Genomic DNA, 22,092 nt, shown 5'->3' with positions numbered 1-22,092 from the left:
ATGAATTCACAACAGTACTAAAAGTGGTGATTTATTTTCTTATACTAACGGAGCTTATGAGATTTTCTGTTGAGTTTTGTGTTGTGGAGTTTTCAAGTTTTGGGTAAGGATTGGATGGACTATGGAATAAGGAGTGGCAAGAGCCTAATCTTGGGGATTCCCAGGGCACCCAAGGTAATATTCAAGGACAACCAAGAGCCTAAGCTTGGGGATGCCCCGGAAGGCATCCCCTCTTTCGTCTTCATCTATCGGTAACTTTACTTGAGGCTATATTTTTATTCACCACATGATATGTGTTTTGCTTGGAGCGTCTTGTATGATTTGAGTCTTTGCTTTTTAGTTTGCCACAATCATCCTTGCTGTACACACCTTTTGAGAGGGATACGCATGAATCATGATTTATTAGAATACTCTATGTGATTCACTTATATATTTTGAGCTAGGCAATTTTGCTCTAGTACTTCACTTATATCTTTTAAGAGCACGGCAGTGGTTTTATTTTATAGAAATTAATGAACTCTCATGCTTCACTTATATTATTTTGAGAGTCTTTAAACAGCATGGTAATTGGCTTTGGTTATAAATTTAGTCCTAATATGATAGGCATCCAAGAGGGATATAATAAAAACTTTCATATAAAGTGCATTGAATACTAGAAGAAGTTTGATTCCTTATGATTGTTTTGAGATATAAAGATGGTGATATTAGATTCATACTAGTGAGTAGCTGTGAATTTGAGAAATACTTGTGTTGAGGTTTGTGAGTCCCATAGCATGCATGTATGGTGAACCGTTATGTAACGAAGTTGGAGCATGAGATATTTTTTTATTGTCTTCCCTATGAGTGGCGATCGGGGACGAGCGATGGTCTTTTTCTACCAATCTATCCCCCTAGGGTTATGCGCATAGTACTTTGTTTCGATGAATAATAGATTTTTGCAATAAGTATGTGAGTTCTTTATGACTAATGTTGAGTCCATGGATTATACGCACTCTCACCCTTCCACCATTGTTAGCCTCTTGTGCCGCGCAACTTTCGCCGGTATCATAAACCCACCATATACCTTCCTCAAAACAGCCACCATACCTACCTATTATGGCATTTCCATAGCCATTCTGAGATATATTGCCGTGCAACTTTCCACCATTCCGTTTATTATTACATGTTCCATCATTGTCATATTGCTTCGCATGATCATGTAGTTGACATCGTATTTCTGGCAAAGCCACCTTTCATCATTTTTTATAGAAGTCGCTCTTGATTCATTGCACATCCCGGTACATCGCCAGAGGCATTCATATAGAGTCATATTTTGTTCTAGTATCGAGTTGTAATTTTTGAGTTGTAAGTAAATAAAAGTGTGATGATCTTCATTATTAGAGCATTGTCCCATGTGAGGAAATAAAAAAGGGAGAAGGCCAAGAAAAAAGAGAAGGCCCAAAAAAAGAGAGAAAAGAACAAAAAAATGAGAGAAAAAGAGAGAAGGGGCAATGTTACTATCCTCTTACCACACTTGTGCTTAAAGGTAGCACCATGATCTTCATGATAGAGAGTCTCCTATATTGTCACTTTCATATACTAGTGGGAATTTTTCATTATAGAACTTGGCTTGTATATTCCAACGATGGGCTTCCTCAAATTGCCCTAGGTCTTCATTAGCAAGCAAGTTGGATGCACACCCACTTAGTTTTATTTTTGAACTTTCATAAACTTATAGCTCCAGTGCATCCGTTGCATGGCAATCCCTACTCACTCACATTGATATTTATTGAAGGGTATCTCCATGGCCCGTTTATTCGCCTAGTTGATGCGAGACTATCTCCTTCTTTTGTCTTCTCCACAACCACCTTCTATTCCACCTATAGTGCTATGTCCATGGCTCACGCTCATGTATTGTGTGAAAGTTGAAAAAAGTTTGAGAACATCAGAAGTATGGAACAATCGCTTGGCTTGTCATCGGGGTTGTGCATGATTTGAGTATTTTGTGTGATGAAGATGGGGTATAGCCAAACTATATGATTTTGTAGGGATAAGCTTTCTTTGGCCATGTTATTTTGAGAAGACATAATTGCCTTGTTAGTATGCTTGAAGTATTATTGGTTTTATGTCAATATTAAACTTTTGTTTTGAATCTTTCGGATCTGAACATTCATGCCACAATAAAGAAATTACATGGATAAATATGTTAGGTAGCATTCCACATCAAAAATTCTATTTTTATCATTTACCTACTCGAGGACGAGTAGGAATTAAGCTTGGGGATGCTTGATACGTCTCCAACGTATCTATAATTTTTTATTGTTCCATGCTATTATATTATCTGTTTTGGATGTTTTTTATGCATTATATGCTATTTATTATTATTTTTGGGACTAACCTATTAACCTAGAGCCCAGTGCCAGTTCCTGTTTTTCCCTGTTTTTGAGTTTCATAGAAAAGGAATACCAAACGGAGTCCAAACGGAATAAAACCTTCGCGATGATTTTTCTTGGACCAGAAGACAACCAGGAGACCTGGAGATGAAGTCAGAAGAGCCACGAGGCGGCCATAAGGATGGAGGGTGCGCCCAGGGGGTAGGGCGCGCCCCCACCCTTGTGGGCCCCTCGTGCACTCCCTGACCTAATCTATGTGCCTATACATTCCCATATATCCCCAAACCAACAGAGGAGTCCATGAAAACACTTTTCCACCGCCGCAACCTTCTGTACCCGTGAGATCCCATCTAGGGACCTTTTCCGGCACCCTGCCGGACGGGGGTTCGATCACGGAGGGCTTCTACATCAACTCTATTGCCCTTCCGATGAAGCATGAGTAGTTTACCACAGACCTACGGGTCCATAGCTAGTAGCTAGATGGCTTCTTCTCTCTCTTTGATTCTCAATACCATGTTCTCCTCGATGTTCTTGGAGATCTATTCGATGTAATACTCTTTTGTGGTCTGTTTGCCGAGATCCGATGAATTGTGTATTTATGATCAACTTATCTATGAATATTATTTGAATCTTCTTTGAATTCTTTTATGCATGATTTGATATCTTTGTAATTCCCTTCGAACTATTGGTTTGGTTTGGCCAACTAGATTGGTTTTTCATGCAATGGGAGAAGTGCTTAGCTTTGGGTTCAATCTTGTGGTTGTCGGATGTGGGGTTCCGGCAAACCCTTAAGGTTCGAACTCTGGGGTGCACGCGAAGTCTTTCCCTCCTACCGATCCACGCCCTAGCTCACTATGATCTCGCGGACGAACTCGACGAACTCGCAACACAGAAAGACACAAGATTTATACTGGTTCGGGCCACCATTGTGGTGTAATACCCTACTCCAGTGTGTGTGGTGGTGGATTGCCTCTTGGGCTGACGATGAACAGTACAAGGGGAAGAACGGTCTCCTGAGGTTGGGGCGTTCTTGTGCTTGTCGAACTTGTGTGGGTGAGGACTCGATGAACTGCTCGATCCCCCCCCTATTGTGGTGGCTAGCTCTACTTATATAGGCCCTGGTCCTCTCCCCAAATATTGAGTGGGAAAGGAGCCAACAACGGCGGGCAAATTTGAAGGGCGACAGCTAGTACAAGCTATCCTGACAAAAGCGGTCTTCGCCTGCAAAAGGCTCTGGTGGTGACGCCGTCTTGGGCTCCACGATGACCTCCGTCTTGCCGTCCTTCTGGTCTTGGTCTCGTTGCACCGATAAGGCAACCTTTGCCTGATGCCTTGGTACTCCTCGCCTGCGCTGGCCTCCTTAGCACTAAAGAGGAAACAAGGACGCTGCGCGCGCTGGCGCCCGCCTGGTGTCGATCATCATGGCTCACATCACGACAGCCTCGTGAGGTTTGCCCCGCCTTGATATCTCCGCTCCTCGTGAGCCTGCCTGGCTAGGCCACTCCTGAGGAGGTCTTGCGTCATCCGCCTCGCGAGGCTTGGCCCCTCGCGAGGGTCTTGGATGCCTTGTTGATGAAGATGGGCCGTACGGCCTGCTGGCTTGGCCACGCCATGGGCCGCAGGCAGCCAAGTCTAGGGACCCCCGTTCCCAAAACACCGACAGTAGCCCCCGGGCCCAAGGTGCGCGCGGGCTTGGCTTCGCTGCGAAGCCAAGGGTCAAGTACGGAGCGCCGCGGGCCCCCAAAGCCTGCGGCCTCGGTTGATGCGTGGCGGTTGATTGGACATGGGCGTCTCCGCTTCCCCATGCTGCCTCGGCAACTGCACGACTTGACAAGTCCCTGCGACATGCAAGGAAAACCATCATTACCTACGATCGTGGGAAGCGCCGGTTGGCCTTCTTTTGCTATAAATGGGGAGGGGGGCGGAGCCCCCGTCGCCCATTTCTTCCTTGCTTGCTTTCTCCTTCCACCTCGCTCCACTGCTAGCGACAATGGCGCCTATCAGAAGGTTCTCCGCTGAAGAGAAGGGAAAGGCCCCGCGCGATGATCCGGGACCACTTCCGCCGAAGAAGAGGTCGGCCCACCGCTGTGATGAAGCGGCGATGCAGGTGGTGACGACGCCTTGGTGCGAGCAGCCTCCTCCAGGGTATCCGCTACCCTTGTACGCCCGAGCCGAGGACTCCGGAGGACGGAGCGACGAGCGGCGTCACCCGCGCCGCGCCCGGGGTCGCCGCGCCACGGCGACACGTGCCGTCGCCCCTGCTATCCATGCCGCGAACTCCTCGCGTGAGCTTGTGCTATGGGCGCCGATGCCTCCAAGCTCTTGGATCCGCTTCCCACGGTTCTTCTCCGACGTGATGCAGCCAAGGGGGCCTCTCGAGCTCTGGTTGCAGCACGCCGACTGCGACACTCCGGCGACCGGAGCAGAGATCGAAGCGGTCCCCACCGGCAAGATCTTCATGACTCGCGGCTGGGGCGAGGTCGCGCGGGTCTGTCGTGCGAGGGGCGCCCTCGCGATCCACTTCGCGTACGACGGCGCCTCCACGCTCCTCTTCAAGGTCTTTGATGCGGAGGGCCACCGCCTGGAATGCTGCTTCGGAGAGGAGCGTCAGGCTGACGCGTGCTCCGCTCGCGGCCACTCCAGCAGCAGCAGCCCTTGGGAGTCCAGTAGCTCTCCTGAGCTCTACGAGACTCCGGAGACGAGCGACAACAGCTACGTGCCCCCGAGCTCTTGCCGCGCTCGGAGCAGAGCCGCGGCGTCCGGCCGTCGCCGCCGCTGATCTGGATGGGGTTGGCGCCGGCCTCCCGTGGCCCACTGTTGATGATGGCGTCCGCCACGGGAGGGTGTAGATAGGATCCCTCTTAGTTCTAGCTTTTGTTCCCTGGGAAGAATCATGAAGTACCCCGTGGGGGCATGTAAGTGGTCTATAATGTCTTTTGCGCTCGTCTTCCCCATTATGAAAGTTTGGTGAACGCATGTCCCGTTAAGGCTCGGTCCCCCCTTTCTTCCCTCGTGATAGCTTGTTGCTCTACGCTGACAGGTCCCGGTCCCCAGGCAGGCTACAGTCGTCGCTGGTATGCCTGGTCGCGTGCCGTGGTCAAGGCCAGGAGGTGTGCGGCCCGAGGTCCAGTAAGAGCCCCTGAGGCACGATGCTCAGGAGGTCCCCTTTAGCGCTCAAGCAGCCATGGTAAGGCAAGAAAGAGAGTTGACGTGGCCGCAACGGGGCTGCGGCGAGGGTGACCCTTAGGCCCCAACATTTAGCCAATCCGAGAGCGGGACTTATCTTCTTGACTTCGTGGCGATTCCTCGTGGTGCGCTAGGCCTGCGCGCCAGCTTGTGCGGCATAGCTAGGCCGGCCAATACGAGTTTCCCTCCTCCCATGCTCTCCTTAGTGCTCTACGTCCTCAGGTCCCGACCCTCGAGCGAGCTCAGCCGCCGCTGGTATGCCAGGTCGCGATGCTGTGGTCAAGGCTAGGGGGTGAGGGCTGGAGAGCCAGTAAGAGCTCCTGAGTCGCGATGCTCAGGAGCCCCCCCTTTAACACGCAAGCGAATTGCACGAGAGAAATGGAGACTCGCGGTGCCGACTGCTATCCTCCCCATGGGATCCCTGTGAACATGCACAAGAAGAAACATGGTTTGACGTTATAGCTGCTAGCCTGCCGTTGGTTGCTCTGAGATGAGGTGAAGGCACTGAGGGCCTGGTGAGGTGACGTGCGCGGGGCGTGCCGCGAGCCAGAGCTCGACCGCTCAGATTTGTCGATGTGGTAGGGACGGACCCATGCACCAGCGCCGTGCCTGTGAGGAGGCCCCGTGGGAGGCGATGATCGAGCAGGTGATAACTGTAGGCAGGTTAAGCATGGAAGGCAAATCAGCTTGGGTAAATGCAGGAAGATACATGCCACTGGGTCCGGCCCGAGCGGCTTGGGGATGATGCAGCCCGAGGGGCGCCCCTAGCAAGGTAAGCTAAAGACATAAGCAAAAAGGGGTACATGCCACAGGGACGGACCCACGCGGCCTGGGAATAATGCAGCCCGAGGGGCGCTCCTAGCTAAACGAGCTTGGAAGATGTCACCTGATTCTGTAGACGAAGTAGAGTTGGTGCAGCTGAAGGCGTGCGTCGAAGGAGTGGCTCCTCACGAACCATCAGGGCCCTGAGCCTCGGGAGGCTCTGGGGGCTCAGGAGGTTCCTTGAAGACCGTCTCCATTTCCTCCAGGACGGCGCGGTACCTGGCCTCCTGAGCCGCCAGGACGCGCCGCATGTTGCGCTGATAGGCTGCCGCCACGCTCGGCAAACCGAAGGGCATGCGAACGTAGCTGTGTGGCGGACCCTCGCAACGGCCCACACGCGAAGGCCAGAAACGCTCCTGAGATGCGGCCCTGTTGATCCCTGGGACGTCGATGCAGACACGCAGCCCGGCATCCTCGCCTGGATGGGGAGCTGCGCCTCGTGAGCGCCTGTCGCCGCGCATGGCTCTTGCGTCTTGCAGTTCCTGAGTGGTCTTGGCGATGAACTCCTGAGTGGTGGGCACTCCTTGCCCTGTGTTCTCCTGAGGGAAACGTGCCGTGAAGCACGCCTCCAAGTGATGCCCAAGCGCCTCCCTCATGAGGTTGGCAAGATCTGAGGCCCTCCAGAAGAGAGCCCTGAGCCCTGCCCGAGCAGGGCGCCAGGCGCGCCTTCCTATGCGATGGAGGGAGGCGCCCCTAGGACGGACGCTGATCCTGACGAGGCTCCAGCCGCGACGCCATCCACCTGAGGTCTGGCACGACACTGCTTCTTCTTCTTCTTGGTGAGGGCCTCAGGAGGGCCCTCACTCCTGCTGTCGGGGTCGTTGATTGCTGCAGCTTGGAAGGCGCGCTCAAGGGAGCACACCGCATCTCTTTCTTCACATGGGACCGTGATGATTCTGCCGCTTCCCGGCATCTTGAGGACGTTGTTGCCGTGATGGGTGACTGCCATGAACTTGGCCAGGGCCGGATACCCGAGGATGGCGTTGTACGGCAGGCGGATGTGAGCGACATCGAAGTCGATGAGCTCGGTGCGGTAGTTCTTGCGCTCTCCGAAGGTGACAGGCAGGCGGACCTACCCTATCGGTTTGGTGGAACCATCGGTCACTCCCGAGAAAGGCTTGGTAGGCTGGAGCTGCTCATATGGCACTTGGAGGTTGTCGAACGTGTCGACGGACAGGACGTTGAGCCCTGCGCCGCCGTCGATGAGGGTCTTGGTAACCTGCACATTGCTGATGACTGGGGAGCACAGCATCGGGAGGGCACCAGCGGTGGCCGCGCACTTAAGCTGATCTGCCGAGTTGAAAGTGATGGCGCATTGGGAGCACTTGAGCAGGCATGTGGCCTCGAGTTTGGGGAGCACCGCGTTCACTTCTCGAGCAAACTGTTTGAAGATGCGTTGAGAGGCTGGGGCCTGCGCGCCGCCCAAGATGCTGGCGATTGCATGCGGCTCCTAGAAGCCCCCAGCCCCCTCGTCCTGGTGGTGATCGTTGTTCCTTCTTGGTGGTGGCGGTAGCGGGGGAAGACCGGTGTTGCCCTGAGGGCGATCCTCATGAGGCTGGTCCCTCCAGGTGCCCTCGTGAGGATGGTCCTGCCAGCGGTCCTCACGGGGCCTGTCGCGCCACTCCTGGCGTGGGCCACGGTCGTCCCAGCGTCCACCTCCTCGTCCTCCTCCACGGCTGTAGCCCCGGTCGCTACGCTCGGGGCGTCGACTGAAGCATCCTTCTCGTATGGCTCTGAGCTCTTGACAGTCACTGGTGTTGTGGGTGTTCAGGTTGTGGAAGGCGCGGAACGGTCGGCTGTTCTTGGATGACTTGGGCTGATCTCTGCCCCGCTTAGTGTCGGGCTCCGCTGCGAGCACAGTCGCTTCCTTGCGCTTCACGTCCTTGGCCTTCGCTTTCTTCTCCTCTGCTCCTGCAGCTGGCAGCTCGAGGAGGGAGAGGCGCCCCTCCTCTGCTCTTGCGCACTTAGTCACCAGGTTGAATAGCTCCTGAGACATGCAAAGCACCTCGTGGATAGCGAGCTCTTCCTTCATCTTGACGTCACGGACGCTGTCGGAGAACGCCGAGATGATTGCCTCGTCCGTGACCTTGGGGATCTTGAGGCGAGTGTTGTTGAAGCGCTGAATGTACTTCTGGAGGGTCTCCCCTGGCTATTGCTTGATGCGGCGCAGGTCACCCGCAGCCGGCGGGCGGTCGCGGGTGCCCTAGAAGTTGGCGACGAAGCGCTCGCGCATCTTGTCCCAGGAGGAGATCGAGCCGTGCTGCAGGTTCAGGAGCCAGGAGCGGGCACCATCCTTGAGATCCATGGGAAACCAGTTCGCCATGACTTTCTCATCGTCGTTGGCTACTTCGATGCTCAGCTCGTAGAGCTGCAGGAACTCCACGGGATCGGCGGTGCCATCGTAGTGGGGAGGCAGATCCGGCTTGAACTTGCCTGGCCAGGCGACGCTGCGCAGCCCGGGGGTGAAGGCGCAGCAGCCGGCCGTGGTTGCCGGGGCCCGCCTCAGAGGTGGAGCTTGGTCTTGATGGGGTCCACGCGACGCTGCTGCGGGCGGTGCGTGGTCTTGACGAGGCGGCGCGGGGAGCGCGGGTGCAGCTTCTCGCGACCATGGGATTTCTTGGCAGCTTCTCTCTTCGCGCGCGGGCACCGGGCGTGGTGGATCACGCCACGGGGCCACGCGCCTTGGTGCCAAGGCACCATCTTGGGGCAGAGGTGGTGGCGGCGCGCCATGAGCCTCGTCGCCCGTGGCTGGCCGAGGGTGAGGCAGAGAGAGGGACGGCGCCGGGGAGCCCCCTGCGGCGCGGACGAGCTCAGCGACGCGGTCAAGCCACTCCTCGTAGAGGTCGTCGACTGGGAGGTAGCGCAGGAGCTCGTTCGCCGCAAGGAGTGCGGCCCGTGCCTCCATGGGAGCGCGGCGTGCATGAGACGAAGAACCGGCCGGGGTCAGCGACGGAGTGGCGGTGCGGCCGTCCGGCCGCACCGATGGATGCAGCGAGGACGCCTGCTGTTCGTTCCCCGCCAGGCCAGTGGCAGCATTGGCGGCGGGAGACGGAGAACGACGAGGTGGCCCGCCGACGGGAGCCGTCTGAGCAACGCGGGCGGCGAGGGCAGCCCGACGCTCAGCTCGAGCACGACGAGCTTCCTCCATGGAGATGACGGAGCGACGGATCGACGGATCGACGAGAGGGAAGCTACGGCGCACCCCTACCTGGCGCGCTAAATGTTGGATGTGGGGTTGCGGCAAACCCTTCAGGTTCGAACTCTGGGGTGCGCGCGAAGTCTTTCCCTCCTACCGATCCACGCCCTAGCTCACTATGATCTCGCGGACGAACTCGACGAACTCGCAACACAGAAAGACACGAGATTTATACTGGTTCGGGCCACCGTTGTGGTGTAATACCCTACTCCAGTGTGTGTGGTGGTGGATTGCCTCTTGGGCTGATGATGAACAGTACAAGGGGAAGAACAGCCTCCTGAGGTTGGGGCATTCTTGTGCTTGTCGAACTTGTGTGGGTGAGGACTTGATGAACTGCTCGATCCCCCCTATTGTGGTGGCTAGCTCTACTTATATAGGCCCTGGTCCTCTCCTCAAATATTGAGCGGGAAGGGAGCCAACAACGGCGGGCAAATTTGAAGGGGGACAGCTAGTACAAGCTATCCTGACAAAAGCGGTCTTCGCCTGCAAAAGGCTCTGGTGGTGACGCCGTCTTGGGCTCCACGATGACCTCCGTCTTGCCGTCCTTCTGGTCTTGGTCTCGTTGCACCGATAAGGCAACCTTTGCCTGATGCCTCGGTACTCCTCGCCTGCGCTGGCCTCCTTAGCACTAAAGAGGAAACAAGGACGCTGCGCGCGCTGGCGCCCGCCTGGTGTCGATCATCATGGCTCACGTCACGACAGCCTCGTGAGGTTTGCCCCGCCTTGATATCTCCGCTCCTCGTGAGCCTGCCTGGCTAGGCCACTCCTGAGGAGGTCTTGCGTCGTTCGCCTCGCGAGGCTTGGCCCCTCGCGAGGGTCTTGGATGCCTTGTTGATGAAGATGGGCCGTACGGCCTGCTGGCTTGGCCACACCGTGGGCCGCGGACAGGCAAGTCTGGGGACCCCCGTTCCCAGAATGCCGACAGTGGTGTCCATTACCAGTGACAGTAGGGGCAGCAAGACACGTATTGTATTGTTGGCATCAAGGATAAAAAGATTTGGTTTTCATCATATTGCTTGAGTTAGTTCCTCTACATCATGTCATCTTGCTTAATGCGTTACTCCGTTCTTTATGAACTTAATACTCTAGATGCATGCTGGATAGCGTTCGATGTGTGGAGTAATAGTAGTAGATGCAGAATAGGTTCGGTCTACTTGACACGGGCGTGATGCCTATATTCACGATCATTGCCTTAGATATCATTATAACTTTGCACTTTTCTATCAATTGCTTGCAGTAATTTGTTCACCCATCGTAATATTTTCCATCTTTAGAGAAGCCTCTAGTGAAACCTGTGGCCCCCAGGCCTATTTTCCATCATATAAGTTTCCGATCTGCTATTTTGCAATCTTTTACTTTCCAATCTATAAACCAAAAGTACCAAAAATATTTACTTTACCGTTCATCTATCTCTATCAGATCTCACTTTTGCGAGTGACCATGAAGGGATTGACAACCCTTTATCGCGTTGGGTGCAAGTTGTTTGATTGTTTGTGCAGGTATTCGGTGACTTGTGCGTTGTCTCCTACTGGATTGATACCTTGGCTCTCAAACTGAGGGAAATACTTATCTCTACTTTGTTGCATCACCCTTTCCTCTTCAAGGGAAAAACCAACGCAAGCTCAAGAAGTAGCATGAAGCTTATTGTAGATGGTAAGCCATACTTACTGCAATGTGTCTTTGGTGGTCATAGGTTCACTTTGCTCACGCGAGTGTTGCATTCCTTAGGCGCGTTTGCGGATCTCTCGAGGAATGCGGTAGATGCGATCATGCATTTTGCGGCTTGGGAGGGCGATGCCGAGCATAGGCTGTTTTGGGCGCAGTTCCAGGTGCTCGAGCACCCTCCCCTCCTTAGCAATCAAATGAAGCAGATGACGGAGTTGCACCAGATGGCAGAGCCGGTCACGAAGGACCTCTGTGTCCGGTTGTGGCCTTCAGAGCCCTTGCCGAGCAGCTACTTCGGCCTAGTGCAGAAGCTCTGCGACGTCGCTCCCAGATCGATGTCCTGAAGCGCTCCGTATGCATCAAGGGATATCGGATGGCCTTCGCAAAGACCATGGTGCACTAGCCAAAGATCAAGCCGGTCGAGATGGCCACCGGAGCCCCACCCCCGGGAAAGGAGCACAAGCGCCCCGAGCAGTATTTCCCCATCGTGATGGATGGTGCTCGGGCAATAGAGGCCCAGTGCTCGAAAGATGTAATTTATCACACACTATCTTGTATCATATGACAGTTGAACCTTTTTCTTTATAATGTGGTTGTTTCGTATGGTGTATCATACTTTGTCTGCTTTTGCTTATTTTGACTCCTGTGCGGCCGTTTTAATCTGAAAGTTACCAGTCGTCGGCTTTAGCCCCCTTGTAGATGCTACAAAGGGTGTTTCGCTCTCCACACTGTGACCCTTAGCCAATGTCTCGGTGCCCGGAGGCGGTAGTGTATAATGGAAACGAGGCAATCAGACTATGCGGTTTTAGTGCTTTCACTTAGCCATAGGAGCTTGACTGCAGGGGCTAGTGACTAGCCCCAGTGTTTTGTGATGTTCGGGTGAGCCAAGGTATATACCTTTATCACTTGGTTTGTGTGAAGACAAACCCTTCATGTAACATGGTGTAACCTCCATCGGTTTGTAGTTTAAGACTTGTCATTGGATCGCCGACCAGTTCTCGCTCATTATGACAGTCAGTTTTTGGCTTTCTCCACTGAGGACTTAACTAGATGAACTGGAAGTACAATTGTAGTGGTTCTCCCTTTACCCTCCTAGACGAACATGCGGAATGGAAGAGGGAAAACACAGGAGCCGAGCAACTCAACTATTGACCCAAGAAATAATTAAGAACCGATTCATATAATGCAATATCCAAGATGTCGAGCACATAAGATAGGAACTAGTGCCGGGGTGATGCTTGGGGCGAGTGTTATAGTCGAGCCCCCGGTCTATTAGCCAATCATATCCGAAGAAAAATATGTACCGAACTAGTTTGTTTCGGTGTCAGAGAGCAGAAAAGGTTATGCAACCGTAATGACTGCGAGACTATAAGGGGTGATCTTTATTTCCAATAAACTCGTAACATCTAACCGTACAATCCGAACTGCCGAAGCAACTGTTACAGGTACTTAATTTTAAAAATAAATTTTACAGAGGAAAGGTTTACACATGGCCTTTATTCGTGGTTTGACGTTCCTACTATGCCCTGTTGCACGTATGTGCCTTTGCTCTTGAGGACAAGACTCCTTGGAGGGGATGGAGATCGGCTGACGGGCCCTTGAGAAAGGGTCTTGAGAGGTTGCCGCAACATATTAGCTTGATGCTGGATAGGTCCTAGATGGTACCTAGTGCTGTCCAAAGACATGTTTGACCGTAGCTCGGTTGAACCGAACACTTGGCATTTGAGTGGTAACTCCCCACAGCTGCCCATGGTATTTTAAGCGTGAAGTTGTGCATCTGAGGCATGTACTTTGCGGCTGAGGTGGGTATGCTGTGGTGCGAGTACCCCTATTTGTATTGAGTGTACACTGGTACAACGAGGTGCTATACAAATGGTTTTTAACCCTTTTCCGCGACGACATTTGGAACCGTCGCCAAGTGAGTGTGGGCGATAGGGGGGTCCTTCCCAGACGACCCAGAAACCGTTGGGGATATGCCCTCCTGGCACATACGCTCGGCAAAACGAGGTCGTGTGCGACCGGCGAGCGCTCAAATACAGTAATACGAATAGTAGAGCTAAAAAAATACAATTATACAGGCGAAATTGTTTCCGGTCGCAAGTACATCCCACACAGTCAGTCCCCGCTAAATGTTTCCGTTCGTATGTACATCCCACATAGTCGCTGCCAGGAAAACATTTCTATTCACAGGTACATCACACACAATTTTCCTAGTTAAATCGTTTGTGATAGTGTTGCCATTGCACACGATATTAACAATTTTATCGTTTGCGTTATTGAATGCATCACACACGGTGCGTAGAAGAAACTGTGTGGCAAAGGCTGTCCATCACACACAGTTTTTATGTGGTAAACATTTGCGCAAGGTGGCCTAATGCAAACAGCTTTCAAGAGAAGGTCGTGTGTGATTGTTCATTGATCTAAAACGGTTTATTCTAGAAACTGTGTGTGTTGGCTGAGGTCATCGCCCACGGTATTTTCTCAATAACCGTTTGCAATAGCAAAACCCAATTAGCATGCTAATTCGCCATTAGCAGGCTAATTGCCCTATTAATAATAATCCATTTATTAATCTAATTGACATTCATATTAAGCACATAATATATTTCTTTTCCATATCAAGGAATCAGGATTTCATAATTGAATACATCAGAGTACAACATGATATACTTCAGCAATCACCTACCCCATTACACAACTGCACCAGCACCAAGTTTCACATGCAACATGTAGAACTTTTCGAAATTAGCATCATAGACGGTACATAGACAGATGCATCTCATCTGGAAAACTGCTGATGCGGAAGGCGAATATTGAGCCTTCATTCATGTTGAAGGTCTTTGCAACTTTAGGCCAGTGCCTATAGATGATTGACTGTCCGTCCTTCGTCCTCTTAAGGAACACCTCAATATTAAACTGTGGGTGTTGTATGAAAACCTTCCTCGCCGCCTGACCATAGAGGTGGTTTGAGAGGTACTCATCAGTGAACTGCTTTGGAAAGGCCTAAAAACAAGGATGTGCACAAATATCTTCTCTATATTGGAAATGGGGCAAAGAAATAAAAAAAGTCAAGGTATAATAGTTAGTACCATCTTGTAGTGAACTGATGTCTTCTTCATTGTGCAGACAAAGATCTTGTTGTTTTTTGTCGCTAATTTCTTTATCCTAACAATCTTTCTGAGTTTCTTGACTTGATTGATATTTTTTTGAGGAACTTAGGACAGTGAGGGCACCACCCCACTGACTTTATATTAAAACCTCACAAAACAGAGTTACATGGAAGAGTTTACAACGGCTAAGGGTTTAAGAGAGAATCTGCACATCAAGAGTACAGGGAAAGGAAAAAACCATCTAAATCCACTTTCTAAACAAAGAAAGACAGCTAAGTGGAAGCAACCAGTTGCTCTACGAAGGGCACTAGGGCCTCTTTGACTCTGTGCCTCATCACGCCAAAGTCATAGTGAAATCTTTGCCGCCACCCATCCACCGTGGGAGTGATCCCTCTAAAATGTTTGTTGTTGCGCTCTTTCCACATGTTCCAGGCCGCTACGATGAAGACATCCATGAACATAGGCCTGGCCCACGCACTCTTCGCTGCATGCACTAGCTGCAATCTGTTTCCATCTACGGGCCACGTGATACCGAGCTTCCCCCAACACACTTTGTTGAATTCACATAGGAAAAATAGGTGCTCAACCGTCTCTTCAGGGGGGTCATTGCACAGCAAGCAGGCGTAGTTATTATCCCTAAGTTTCATATTCTTCCTTTTGAGCAGGGCCCTTGTGTTAAGTCTTTCCGCTAGGAGCAACCAAGCGAAAACCCTCCATTTATTGGTGCACTTGGTCTTCCAGATCCACTCAAATGCCTTATCAGCCACTCCATCACGAAAGCAGTGTAAGTAAAATTTGCCTGAGTCAAAACCCTCTGATCCCCAGATGCATCTCCAGGCGTCCTTTGTCTCAGTCAGCTCCATCAAGGTCAAGCTATTTTGGAGATCGTCGAGCTCACCCCTTGCCTGGACCGAGAGCGGCGGATGGAAGTTTTGCCCGAGTGTGGGTGCGGTCAGAAGCTTCTGAACTGAAACATCCTCATTCCTGGAGTAAGAAAATAGTCGGGGTGGGTGTCAGCCAGCACATCCTCGTGCCACATGTCTTTCCAAAACAGTGCTGTGCTCCCATCTCCCACTTCGACAGTCGTGACCCCTCTGTAGATCGGCGCAAGGTGCATGACGTCGCGCCACCAAAACGAGCCACATGGTTCAGTCGCATGCGGGACCAGCCCATTGTAATATGGCGTCCAAACCATCTTCACCCAAGGTAGATCCATGCGGTTATAAAACTTATGTAGCTGTTTGAGGAGTAGGCCTTGCTTTTGAACCCTGAGACCGATAATGCCAAGACCACCCTTGTTTTTGGGGCGACAAACCAACTCCCAGGCTGCCAGCGAGATCGCTTTCATGCCATCGTCCATGTTTTTAGCCCATAGGCAATATCGTTTGAGTTTATCCAGATGATCGAGTATCTTCGGCGGCAATCTGATGGAGCACATGGCATAAATCACGAGCGATGTGATCACTGAGTTAACGAGTGTAAGTTTTGAGCCGAGATCGAGGAGAGTGGCTGCCGTGGAAAGCTTACGCTCCACCGACGCCACCAGAGGCATGAGATCACTCACCGTTGGTCTGGTGGTTCCCATGGGCAGCCCTAGGTATGTAAACGGCATGGAACCAATTGCACAACCAAAGACCTGCGCCAAGCATGCTGTCTCAGGCGCATCAGTATTGACAGTGATCAGGGTGGATTTTTGGAAGTTTATGTGCAGCCCCACTGACGCCGCATAATCCCGGAGGATGATCTTGATGGTCTCCGCTTGTGATTGGTCTGCGGGAAACACTAGAATCGTGTCGTCGACGTATTGTATGACGGGGTAGTCATCGTCTGGAACTGGGATCGGAAGCTGTAGGGCACCCGCTCGGTAGGCATCATTGATGGCGGCCTGTAAAAGATCGGCCGCAAGCACAAAGATGAGCGGGGACAGCGGATCGCCTTGGCGTACACCACGCAGGCAGAAGGCCCTTTGATGGGACTGACTGTTTCGTACCTTTCATGATTCGTACCACTTCATTCAGCACTAACTGCTTCTGATGATCAGGCACCGAAGGTGTAGCAGTAACAATGGCGTACCTTTCATGGCTAAGCGGTGGGTCATCCACCACAATCATGTTGCGCGCCAGCCGATGGCCAGGCCCGCGCTCGATCTGGGCTCACATCGGCACGAACTGGAACGGGCGGACCGTGAAGTTAGCCATGGCCGCAGATGGCTTGCGACTCGAGTTTCTACTGTCGATGGTGGTGGCTTGCCGGGCGGGGGGTTTCCTTGCTGCTCGTTGGTCGACTGGGGTGGCAGAATAGGTAGCTGGTGTATGGTTTGGAGCGGAATCATCAGGCCAATGGCCGTGGAGGGGATGGGCCCAATATCCGGCACTTTCTTTTTGGGTCGCCAAATCTTTTTAATTTTTGGTAGGTGAGGATTCCGTTGACGCGCCCGCTCCCTAGAATGAGGCAGAGGATCTGTGGTGGTGGTAAGCTGCCGTTCCAACTTCTTTCTACGCCAAATTAAACGAAACACAATTTTGGCCGAGCAACGATGCAGATCATGGCCCAGCAGCTTGCATTTTGGGCAGCACAAAAGGCCAGGGCAGAAGGCCCTTTGATGGGACTGACTGTTGCAAATGCTACAGGGCAGAAGAAATTGACCGATGGGCGGCTTACCACAGAAGCAAGCCCACTCAAAGGTGTTGCACAAATCACAGAGCTTGACCTTGCAATCTGATGACCTATGGTCAGGTGCACCACAATGGAAACAGCGGCCCAAAATATCATGGATGATCTCCGAGGATGGCAAGTCTTTTAAATCATAATTTTTTTGGATAGTTGCCTCCTCATACTGAGATTGACGAAAATCCAAGATATTTTCCAAGACAGAGAAGGGTATGTTGCGCCAATTGTGCTCACGGTGTTTCTTTCCAAAATATTTTTTGGCAAGAACATTATGATTGACCGAAGAAAATGGAATTTCCAAACTACCAAACTGAATAGTTGTTCTGCTCGGAATCTCGTCGGAGCAAGAAACAACATGATCTTCGTCTCTGTGTATTGAAACTTCTTCAAACGAGCTCAGTAGATTAGTAGATATGTGTTTGGAGAAACCAAACTTCGCCAACTCACGGCTGGACGAATCATCCTTAGCAGCACTGTTCTCAAGAAACCCAAGGTTAGAACGAACTGCCCTGGGTGTTCTCGCCCATAACTAAGAGATTTCATGTGGCGTGCACCAGCCCACAGACCCATCACAAGGTGCATTCCATGGCTGTTTGAATAAACCAAAACGACAAACAAAGTCTGGCCAGACTCTATCCCGTAGGGCATAGATGAATGGCCCACCTTATTCGAAGCCACAGAGAACCGGAAGTTCTTTGCTCCAATTTGTGTCACGTTGAAACCAGAAGCAAGACCTCCAATGCAACATTGCAAAGCCAAACCAACCGAAGCACAAGAAAGGGGAAAGGAGGCAGAAGAGAAGGTGACCACCAAGAAAAATTCCTTGGATGTAGATGGGAGAGAGAAATGGACCGTGGATTTGAATCTTCTACGAACCTGGTCCTCGACCTTGAGGCCGGGGTTGAAATCCCAGTGGAGTAAACCTTCCATGATGTCAACCGAGAGATCATGGTCGCCGGAGATGGAGCGGGTCACCAGAGGTGGGGATGGTGGAGGGGGTGGGGGTGGTGGAGGGGGTGGGCATGGTGGAGCGACTTGATTGATATTCATGGACAACTCATTTTCCCATATGCAAAAAGGGTCGAACAGTGGGTCAAAACCTCTGACAGCAGGACCTACATGTGCAAGACCAAATTGTTAAAAACCTAAATATTAGAATGGTTCCTGCAATTGCACAATAATGTGCTATTAGACAACAGACCATGCACGTGCTAACCTCAATTGTAAACCTCAGTGCTTCCCATTGTTTCCCTGCAACACATATAAGGTAGTTAGTCATCGCGTTAAGTAAGGGTTCGCATGCTATCAGTAAAATATGTTGATGAAAAATAAGCACTGATAAGTACATTTCCTATTCATATTTTGGCACACAAACACACCATTTATTGTGATCCGACGATCCATTCTTGCTGTGAACTATGATATATTTGAATGAAAATCATATAAAAGATCATTTACTCGTCATTTGATTATTTTGCAGAAAAGTGCGCAAAGGCACTATAAACTTCAAGATTCGGACAAATTGGCTATTGAGAAGAGAGAAGGGCAGGAAAGAAGTGAAGAAAGGGACTTGAGTGAGAAGAATTGAAGTAATCAAGGGGCCAAGCTATAGATGGCAGGACCAACTTGGGAAGAAAGAAGAGAAGTAGCAGGGCCAAATCGTAAAGTGGCAGAACAGAGGAGGGGATCAAAATCCCTAGCGCAGCCTCCATTCCCCTCGGGCCTGGCATCACATCTCTCTCCCTCACCCCTCCTTCTTCACCTCCGGCCGCCGCCACGGCCAGGTCGGCGTGGTAGGTGCGCCATCCATCTCCACCATCCGCTTCACATCACCACCTCCTACCACCACATCCACCATCAGCGCCTCCAACCATCCAGTCATCACCGCCGCCACCAGTGCCGCATCTCCACCACATCTGCTGCCCATCGGCTGCTCCTCCTCTCTTCTCTCAAAGCCCCTGCTGCTTCCTCTCTTCTCTCAAAGCCCCTGCTACTTCTTCCTTCTCCAACCTCCTGTTGCTGCCTCCTCTTCCCCAAGCCCCGCTGCTACTTTTTCTTGTTGCGCCCCTGCTTCTTCTTCCCCCTCTCCTTGCTGCTACTCCTTCCTCTCACATCCCCCTGCTGCTGCTCTTCTTCTTGTGCCGATCTGCTGCTGCTCTGCTTCCTCCACTAAACTGCTGCTACCTCTGCTTCTTCTCTTCCTACTGCTGCTTCTCCCTTCTCCAACCTCCTGCTGCTGCCTCCTTCTCTTGCTCCGCTGCTTCTCCTAATCTTCTCTGAACCAGAAAACTGTTGCTGCTCTTCTCTAACTTGCTGCTGCTGCTTCTCTCTCTCTCCGATCTCAAATTTCTGTAATCTTGAGAAGTTTATTGTTCAGTACTTTGGAATATTCAGAATTGAGATGTTTAGTGCATGTAATATTCAGATTTGATAAGAGCTTGCAACCTGACAATTGTTCAGTTTTGTACTTGTGAAATATAGTGCATTTTATTATGCGCTCTGACTAGTTAATGTCTAGTTGTTTGGATAATATTTGGTATGTTAGATTTGATGTGTGAATTACCGGTCTGCTAGCATATATGTGTGTTCACCTTGTGTACTAGTCCCCTGTACTAGTTAACTTCCAGTACCAGTTAACTTTGTGTGTGTTTAATTTTCAGTCTCTGATAGCTTTGTCTCTGTGACAAATATGTTTGTAATGTGACCCATTTCCATTCTGCTTTATGTGTTCATGTCCTGTTGTTCCCTTTGTGTTACTGTTTTAGTTTCTCATGCAAATAAAAAATAATACCAAAAAGACAGAGAGTATAATCTGAATCTCCCTTTGCTTCTTTTCGTTTACTTTGTTGCCGATTTTCCGAAACGATCGTAGATACTTTAGGTTTATTTTCCCAGTAATCGTCACTTAAATTGTCTAGCCTAGCTTTAGCCGAGCATCATTGCTGATCGTCTAGTCCTTGTGGAGAACACGACACTCGCAGTTCGGGCAAAATATCCTGCTGTACTTTTAATTGATCAAGCACATTACAGATTCTTTAGATTAATTCAAGCCACATGGAAAACCCATTTATTCAAACCAAGCATGATTAAGAACTAGGAAATATAGCACTTGTATATGTTTCTCATGTATTAAGTGCGGCCAAATTCGATCTATTCCTCACATGCACAACAATACAAAATTCTACCCACGACAATTGGACATCGCATTGTAGAATTGAATCAATCAGTTAACTAAACACCACAACAAATGAACCAAACATTAACTGAGCACCACATTGCACAATATAACATACTCCTAATAGAAGATCAGACAGTTAACCAAACCAAGCATGCTTAACAACTTGGAAATATAGCAATTGTATTTGTATCTCATGTATTTACTACAGCCAAATTCAATTTATTCCTCACATGGTATACAATAATAGAATGCACCCACAACAATTGAACATCGCATTGCAGAATTGAACCAAACAGTTAATTAAACACCACAACAAATGAACCAAACGTTAACTGAGCACCGCATTGCACAATATAACATACTCCTAATAGAAGATCAGACAGTTAACCAAACCAAGCATGCTTAACAACTTGGAAATATAGCAATTGTATTTGTTTCTCATGTATTTAGTATAGCCAAATTCGATTTACTTCTCACGTGGTATATAATAACAGAATGCACCCACAACTATTAACATCGCATTGTAAAATTGAAACAAACAGTTAACTAAACACCACAACACAAATGAACCAAACGTTAACTGAGCACCACATTGCACAATGTATAACCAAACCAAGCATGCTTGACAACTTGAAAATATAGCAATCGTATTCGTTTCTCATGTATTTTGTAACGATAAATTTGATTTATGTCTCACATGGAAGACAATACAAAATTGCAGCCTGAAGAATTGAACATCACATTTGCATAATTGAACCAAACAGTTAACTGAAGACGACAACTAATTAACCAAACGGTTAATACGTGAGCACCACACTTCACGACATATAGAACATATACACTAGAGCAACAGATTGCATGATAAAATTAGATAGCACAATTCACTAGAATTTGTTAAGGAAAGGCAGGAGCAACACACGCAATGGGTAAACCGAGCATGCTTAACCGGCGTAGCTAGCAAATGGCAAGGTGCTCCTCCAAGATCTGGGGGTCGGCACAAATGGCAGCCACCGCGACCTCATCCACGATTTGCTTCTCCGCTGTCAAATGCTCCTTGAGCTACTGGCTATACTGCATGCACCATGGCTTAGGGCGACGCTTATTTGGTGGAGGGGTCGGTGATTTGGGTGGAAGGTGTCGCCCGGCGGTCGGGGCATGTGGGATGTGGAAGGAGGAGGAGGATGGGGGTCGGGTGTGGATTACCTGCCTGGATAGACGAGGACGAGTAGCGTGAAGGAGGGTCGCCGACGAGGAGGCGGCGCTGCATGCAAGGAGTGAAGGTTTCAGCTTGGAAAGGAAGGCGGAAATAGGGAAAATGTGGCTTTTGGTAAGGGGAGGGCGGGGAGGTAGATATTTCCGTGGAAGCCAAAAATTTGGAATCGCTTCAGCGAAAAAACTGGTGCGCAAAGTGTCATCAGACACGGTCCCTATTAAGAACTGTGTACGATATGTGAACATAAAAAACGATTTAGATAGCTTAACCCGTGTGTGACGAGTTTGAACGTCAAAAATTTTGGTTCGAATTTCCCTGGTTACAGTGGTCATCCACGTCAATGCATAGTTTGGGTACACAAAGGAGTTAATTTGGGTACACAGTGGCCGGCAGTCGGGTGGCGGCCACGACGGCCACCTCCCGCCTTCAGGCCGCGGCGGCGGAGCAGGCGATGGCCCTGGCTTCGACGGTGGTGTGGCGACAACGGCAGCCGGCAACAGCTGCCGACGGGCAGCGGCGGCGGAGCATGTGGTGGGTGTTCTGCGCACACCCAACAGGGACGCCACACACACTACACTACGCCGGGGACTACGCCACCGCCGCGGTGTAGCCTCCCAGCTGGAGTTGTCCTTTGATGACGGCGGAATGGCTAAGCGACGACGACGGACCAGTACCATTGG

This window comes from Triticum aestivum, chromosome 2D (assembly GCF_018294505.1).
Source record: "Triticum aestivum cultivar Chinese Spring chromosome 2D, IWGSC CS RefSeq v2.1, whole genome shotgun sequence".
Lineage (NCBI taxonomy): Eukaryota > Viridiplantae > Streptophyta > Magnoliopsida > Poales > Poaceae > Triticum > Triticum aestivum.
The sequence above is the reverse complement of the archived record's forward strand: the minus strand, read 5'-3'. Positions refer to the sequence as shown.